Here is a 7,814-nt window from a genome sequence, read left to right as displayed (position 1 = left end):
TTGTCTAAATTGTCTTATTATTAGATTGCTTTCACAGAAAACGGAATAAACAGCTTATAATCCTGGTATAAATAAAGCCCTAATCGTTCCCTTCTTTCTCTGTCTTAATCTCTCATTTCCATCGCAAATACCCATACTTGCCTGTCGTGGGAATGGTGATGTAGTTTGAGGAGCAGCTGGAGTTGGAAAATCAACATCGTAAGCAAGTTTAAGTTTCCTATTATTTTCTTAGGATTATATCCATAGAAATAATATGTTCATCATACATGTAAATTAATTCATATATATATATATATATATATATTTATATTCTCCAGCCTCCCGGCACGATTTCCCTTTTCCCTTTTCTTTTGTATTACTGCCCCGTCCGGGAAGCTAGATTTTAATCTCTTTAGATGGGATCACGGATTACAAAAAGTGTGCATGTTTTAGGTTTTTTCCTCTGCAAATCTATATTCCCAAAGGTTTGGAAGATTAGGTTGGCAAAATTGATCGTGGTAATCTATTGTATGTACATAGGGAGTACGACTGTACGACGTGATTGTTCGGCACCACTTTCAAATGCAACAAAACACAACGATGGAAGTACGACGTGTTTCTGAGTTTCCCCGGGGAAACCCGCAAAGGTTTCACTCACTTCTTGTACAAAGCCCTGCAAAGGCGAGGACTCAAAGTATTCAGAGATCAAGAACTAGAAAGAGGCACAAACATCTCTTCAAACCTCTTTGCTGCAATTGAAGAGTCGAGGTTTGCCATTGTTGTCCTCTCACCAAAGTACGCTTCTTCTACTTGGTGCTCGGACGAACTTACAAAGATTATGGAGTGCGTGGAAGTTAAGGGCACAACAATTCTCCCAATATTCTATAAGGTGAAGCCGACGAGTTTACTGTATCAAAGAGGTGCTTTTGCAAAAGCCTTTAACAAGCATGATACTAATTATGTTAACGACAGAGCCAAAGTGCGAAGGTGGAGAAGTGCTTTTACAAAACTCAGTGGCATCGCTGGATGGATATCGACAGAATGGTATGCACAAGTCCGTCGAAACTCTAAGTGGTTTAGAAACTAGAAAGTATTCTAGTAGCTAGTTTATATATGTTTAGTTTTTGACCAACCTTTAATATGTCAGCAAAGGCTTGTCTGTACTTGAACTGAAGTGAAATCTAATTGGTGTTAATTGTTTTTACAATTACAAAGAACTAACGAATTATATCTTTATTGATGACCATGGTTACGTACAAATGATCAATATTTCTACTTCTTTTGTTATAGGTACGAGTACGAGCTTACCGAAGAAATAGAATTAGTGTGTAGCAGATGCATCTTGGCTCTTTCAATTCTTGTTGCAGGCTAGGATTCCAAATTGCATGGAATCTGATGTTTCGGTAATATTATACCTTTTCTTTTTGTCCCTTTTCCTTATATATTGCGATCGAGGTAGGAGTTACACCAAGTCACCAAATGTTTTTATCACTATCGATTTCCCCAATGATGGCCATTCTATAAGCATGTTCCGAAAATGTTAAAGTTTCATTGTTACAGGTGAAACGATTGAATCCTTCAAGAAAATGACAAAGTTAGAGCTTCATGCCAGTGGCGGATAGTAATCAACAAGAGCACTAATCGGAGATTACGTCGAATTCTTTGCTTTCTTTGTCACGCAGTAGATAATTTTCCGACGTTGACATAGTGTTTTCCGAGATCACAATGTTAGGATCGCCACCTTCGTTGTCCTGAGGCATAAGCAAGAAGATATCCATAGAAATAATCTGTTCATCATACATGTAAATTAATTCATGTATTGCTATATATATATTCTCTAGCCTCCCGGCACGATTTCCCTTTCCCCTCTTCTTTTGTATTACTTCCCCGTCCGGGAAGCTAGATTTTAATCTCTTTAGATGGGATCACGGATTACAAAAAGTGTGCATGTTGTTTTAGGTTTTTTCCTCCTCTGCAAATCTATATTCCCAAAGGTTTGGAAGATTAGGTTGGCAAAATTGATCGTGGTAATCTATTTTATGTACTTAGGGAGTAGATTGTTCGGCACCACTTTCAAATGCAACAAAACACAACGACGGAAGTACGACGTGTTTCTGAGTTTCACCGGGGAAACCCGCAAAGGTTTCACTCACTTCTTGTACAAAGCCCTGCAAAGGCGAGGACTCAAAGTTTTCAGGGATCAAGAACTGGAACGAGGCACCAACATCTCTTCAAACCTCTTTGCTGCAATCGAAGAGTCGAGATTTGCCATTGTTGTCCTCTCGCCGAAGTACGCTTCTTCTACTTGGTGCTCGGACGAACTTACAAAGATTATGGAGTGCGTGGAAGTTAAGGGCACAACAATTCTCCCAATATTCTATAAGGTGAAGCCGACGAGTTTACTGTATCAAAGAGGTGCTTTTGCAAAAGCCTTTAACAAGCATGATACTAATTATGTTAACGACAGAGACAAAGTGCAAAGGTGGAGAAGTGCTTTTACAACACTGAGTGGTATCGCTGGATGGATATCAACAGAATGGTATGCACAAGCTAGTCTGGCTTAACTCTTAAGTGGTTTAAAAACTAGCTAGAAAGTGTTCTTTTAGGTTATATTTGGTTAGTTTTTGACCTCCATTAATATGTCAGCAAAGGCTTGTCTGAACTTGAAGTCTAAGTAAAATCTTATTGATGTTAATTGTTTTTACAAAGAACTAACGAATTATATCTTTACCGATGACCATGGTTACGTACCAATAATAATTTTTTCTACTCGTTTTGTTGTAGGTACGAGTTCGAGCTTATCAAAGAAGTCGTAGCCAGAGTTAGTGTGTAGTAGATGCATCATGCATCTTAGTTCAATCCAAATGAAGTTCATCATGAAGGAGCTGCTAACTTTCAGTTGCACGGCATGTCAAAAGTTCAATTCAAGGAAGTTGAATAACTAGGTGAATTTGCTATGAAGATGATCGAAAACGAACAACTTGCATTGCAAAGACTTCTTTAGAAGGTCTGAAAATTGATTACTCTGCGATATAATATAATGGCAGCTGGGTGGTAGTGATGAATATAATTTCTTCTTTCTGGATTCATGTAGTGATCAATATGCATGAATATAATGTCATTAGCTTCAAGTCAAGTATTAATGCAATTGTACGTACCTTCAAGTTCTTCAACGAACAAGCTGTTATGCATGCAGCATGCTCTAGCGAACTGACTTCATTATAAACCCTTTCTCGTTAGTAAAAAGGTTTTGATTTTCTCTCTTTAACTTATTGGTAAATAAATAAGCTTCATTCACTTGACTCTTCATCTGTTACCTTTTCCTGAAAATGAAAATCAATAACAGCTAGCAACCAGGTACACAAGGAAGCTACGTACATTGCGTTACGCCTGCAGCTCTGTGTATCATAGCAAAAAGAAACGACTTCTTTCATGATCCAATGGTTGTTCAGGCTGTTTGGATTTTTGCATTGTTTCAGTACGTTGTTTGGTAATGTACAAGATTCTAAGTAGGATTGACTTCTTCTGGAATTAGCTAGTTTGGAGTCACTTTGGACAACTTATCTGAACAAACTTTCACCGGATTGACTATTCATATTTGTAGAGTCCAGAAATTTCCCCAGATAATGATATAGTGCCAAACACAAGCTAATGTAAACACAATTAGTTGGAAACTTGCTCTAACTTGACGCACTGTGAAGATTAAATTAAATATTTCTGATAATAATAAGATCTCAATTCTGCATTAACGTACTGTTGTTCCTTGTTAAATATTTGCCGAGGCAGTACAACAATAAGTTATACACCAGATTAACTAATACATAACCCATTGTTCCTTGTTAAAAATTGTTCATTTATAGGTTTTACTGTACGTAGTGCAATGAAATTATTTATCGCGGATTTCGCCTTGAAGCTAATATGGATATGAATTACTATTTCCCCATTTTTGTGGCATTTCATCAAACACTTTACATGCATTGATATGGCACCCGGAACCGACACAGAAGCATCAAACCTTGATGTTGCAAGGTCCTATTTTTCTGATATGGGATTCATATCTCAACACAATTTCCACTTTTCAATAAAAATGGAACAAATACATATTCAAAAGATCGATTAAGCAGATACTAAACAAATGTACTGCAACAAAATCAAGCGCTTAGGAAAAACATAGTGACAGAGCAAGAATTACATGCACGTTCCTGTGAGAAAAGAACAGAGACTTACTTGCAGCATCTAAACCTGTAATATATGAACGCACATACAGGACAACAACAAACCTAGATGTGTTCAACATTTTCATGCTTAACTTGTCTTGTTTCTTACATAATATTCTCAGAGGCTAGCTGTATATTCATGAGAAAAAGCAGAGTGTACGTTAAACATTTTTGGCTTAAACTCCATGACACTTTTGATCGAGGTTTCATATTCTGAGTTGAGTGTTGGATGGTTTTCACAATGCGGTTGAACTATGTGAAACGTAAAATGACAGAAAAAGATGAGTAAAATATACATCTATAACTCATCTTTCATTCTCTATTATATATCGACAGTTCGACCTACTCTATTTTCAAGGTAAGTCTCCCGGCAGTTGCTCTATAAATTTCTCCCTCTCTGTTCCTTTTGTTTCAAGTAGCGGTCTCAAACAAGTAAAAATGAGGCAGTGTGTTTCCATACCTTTATCATAATCAGATTACTAATTCACCTAGTGTGCCTCATCAGATGCCACATAAAGGTTTCATTCTATGTCTCTTCCCAAAGCTATGCTTCCATTGCCACCTCAATAATGAACCTGCTACCATATCTACCTATCAATATCCTCCTCTTCCTTCTGTTTGTCCCTGACGCTAGCCCAGTTTCTTTCCAAATACTGCAATTTAGTGCCAATGCAACCGGCATAAGCTACGAGGGCGACGCAGAACCTGTGGATGGAGTAGTTGAGCTAACGAACAAAGTTCAGTATGTAGGCCGTGTTGGAAGGGCTACATATGCCGAGAGAGTCCCACTCTGGGACTCTCATCATAGAAAGTTCAGCGACTTCAACACTAAGTTCTCATTCCTCATCGACAAGAAAGGCCAGGGTACTTATGGCAGTGGATTTGCATTTTATCTGGCTCCTTGGGGGTACAAAATCCCTCCAAATTCAGGTGGTGGATTTATAGGCCTATTCAATAATACGTCCCGTGACATTCCTGGAAACCAGGTTGTTCTAGTTGAGTTTGACTACTATGTAGACGAATGGGATCCTTCATATCAGCATGTTGGGATCAACATCAACTCAATTGATTCAGTTGCCGAAACCCGGTGGAACCCTAACTTGCATAATGGAGAAATTACTGAGGTGTGGATCAAGTAGAATGCTACAACAACAAACCTAAGTGTCCATTGGAGCTACAAAAATCACCATGCTGATAGTATGGGGGAGATCATGAGTCTTTCTTACATAACTGATCTGACGAACATCCTCCCCGAGTGGATATCAGTTGGATTTTCAGCTAGTACTAGTCAATATGGCGAGCGCCATAAAATTCTGTCATGGGTGTTCGATTCTAGTTTGGATGGAGTACTTCCTCCAAACAAGAAATTCACTGAAGTATTAAGAATACTGGCAGGTTCAGTGAAACCCGCAAGGGTTGCACAAAGCCTCGATCTGATACAAAGTATTCAGAGACCAAGAACTACAAAGAGGACGATACCTACAAAGAGGCACATGTTCGTCCTCCCACCAAAATATTTATCTTCCACAAGGAATGTTTTGAAGATTTTTGAATGCATGGAAGCCTGCAGCCCCGTTTTCCTATCTTTTACAAGGTGATGCTCGCCAATGCACGGAACCAAACGAGAAGTTTTGCAAAGGACCACCAACATAGCCTAAGTGCAAGAGTGGAGAGGAAACAACCTGGTGAAAGTGGAATCAAGATTATACATGAGAAGTCTCATATGAGATGCCACCTTCTAGGACTTCGACAAGTTTAAGAAAGTTCATAACTTTCTCAATTTTTTTTAACATGACAGAACTTTTACTTTAGATCAAGTATTCACTTACAGTATGTGTTTCTTGATTAGATTTCTAGTCTAAGTTCACTACAAAGTCAACAAATTAATCAATGGGTCTCAGGACTTTCCAGGCTTCATATATCGACCTAGGGTTGTACTATTCTTTGATTGTACTTCATCAACTTTGACATCGGTCATAATTCTTTTCCAAGTTGGGGCGAAAACCTATGTCATCCTCCTAATTCTCGTTGCAGGCTAGGATTCCAAATTGCATATGAGAGCCTATTGTTTCTGCAATATTATGCATTATTTTTTGTCTCTTTTCCTATATATTACGAGTTACACCAAACGTGCTTATCATTGTCGATTTCCCCAATGATGGCCATTTTATCTCATCCATGTTCCGAAAAATGTTAAAAGTTTCATTGTTACAGGTGAAACGATTGAGCCTTACAAGAAAATGACAAAGTAAGAGCTTCATGACAATGTCGGAAAGTAATCAACAAGAGTACTAATTGGAGATTACATCGAAGTCCTTGCTTTCTTAGTCATGCAGTACATAATTTTCCGACGTTGACATAGTGTTTTCCGAGATCACCATGTTAGGATCGCCACCTTCCTCGTCCCAAGGTATAAGCAAGAAGATTTTTCCTAGAAATAATCTGTTTCACCATGTTAGGATCGCCACCTTCGTTGTCCTGAGGCATAAGCAAGAAGATATCCATAGAAAGAATCTGTTCATCATACATGTAAATTAATTCATGTATTGCTATATATAGCCTCTCGGCACGATTTCCCTTTCCCCTTTTCTTTTGTATTACTTCCCCGTCCGGGAAGCTAGATTTTAGGAAAAAATTCAGTTTACTACCCTGAACTTTAGGTCTAAAATCAGTTTGATACCTCATCTTTTTTTTTAATCAGTTTCATACCTAAGAGTGCGGCTATTGGGACCTCCAGATTTGCTCAGTGTACCTCCACATATTTTGACTTATTGGATTACAAATATAACCTCATACAAAATGATAATAATAGACATTGAATTTCAATAAAAAAAAAAAAATTGTAATCAGATTATTATTTTTCCTCTTTTTTGTTTTTTTTATTCTTCAAGTTAACGATACAAAATGTGAGAAGTCTATAAACCCTAAACCTAAGTGCAACCGTTGCTCAATCGCAAAGAACTACTACACCAAATGGAAGAATCTTCATTGATGAAGACGCAATTAGCCTTCTTAGGGTTTTCTTCTAGGTCAAAGGTTTCTGGGTTTTAACGTTTTTTTTGGTAACATTAATCTGAATAGGTTATCGCCATTCTACAAGAGAAAGAGCTTGCTTTAATATTTCATCAGATTTGCTTCATGTATACCTATTTTCTTACTTTTGTAGTTACTAACTTATTATACGTTCGGTCACAAACACCACTTTGCTGCTTTGCAATTGATTGTGAAAACAATTCATGATTTAAATTTTTTTAAATTGTTGTCATTGAAAAATTGTTTTACAACTTGATCAAATAATATAGGTTAATGACATTCTATGCAAAAAAAAAAAAAAAAAAACAACAACAACAACAAGGAATTGAGGTTGCAAAAGAGGTTTTCATGAAAAAGAGAAGAAGAAAAAAGAAATCAAGCAATCGAGGTTTGAAATAGAAGTTTTCATGACAAAAAGAAAAAAAAAATTAAAGTGTGGAAGGTCTAGAGAGCGAATAAGAGGTATAATGAGTAAATTATTAAAATATATATGAATAACAAACCTAAGGTTATTTTAGGAATTTAAAAGGAGGTCTAATGAGCAAATGCTGTTTTTAAAAATAAAAAGGAGGTGTAAAGAGACAG

At 37.1% G+C, this 7,814-nt stretch overlaps 1 non-coding gene and 1 pseudogene across 1 annotated transcript; both read left to right on the top strand.

Moving 5' to 3' along the window:
• Positions 1 to 1,446, top strand: LOC101297188. Its single transcript, XR_183790.1, has 4 exons — positions 1 to 198; positions 520 to 868; positions 952 to 1,023; positions 1,270 to 1,446. It is a non-coding gene; the product is annotated as an uncharacterized LOC101297188 (transcript).
• Positions 1,447 to 4,765: 3,319 nt separating this feature from the next.
• Positions 4,766 to 7,814, top strand: part of LOC101308520 — a 10,641-nt pseudogene continuing 7,592 nt past the window's right edge.

This window comes from Fragaria vesca, linkage group LG1 (assembly GCF_000184155.1).
Source record: "Fragaria vesca subsp. vesca linkage group LG1, FraVesHawaii_1.0, whole genome shotgun sequence".
NCBI classification, from domain to species: Eukaryota; Viridiplantae; Streptophyta; class Magnoliopsida; order Rosales; family Rosaceae; genus Fragaria; species Fragaria vesca.
This window is presented reverse-complemented; position numbering and strand designations above follow the sequence as displayed.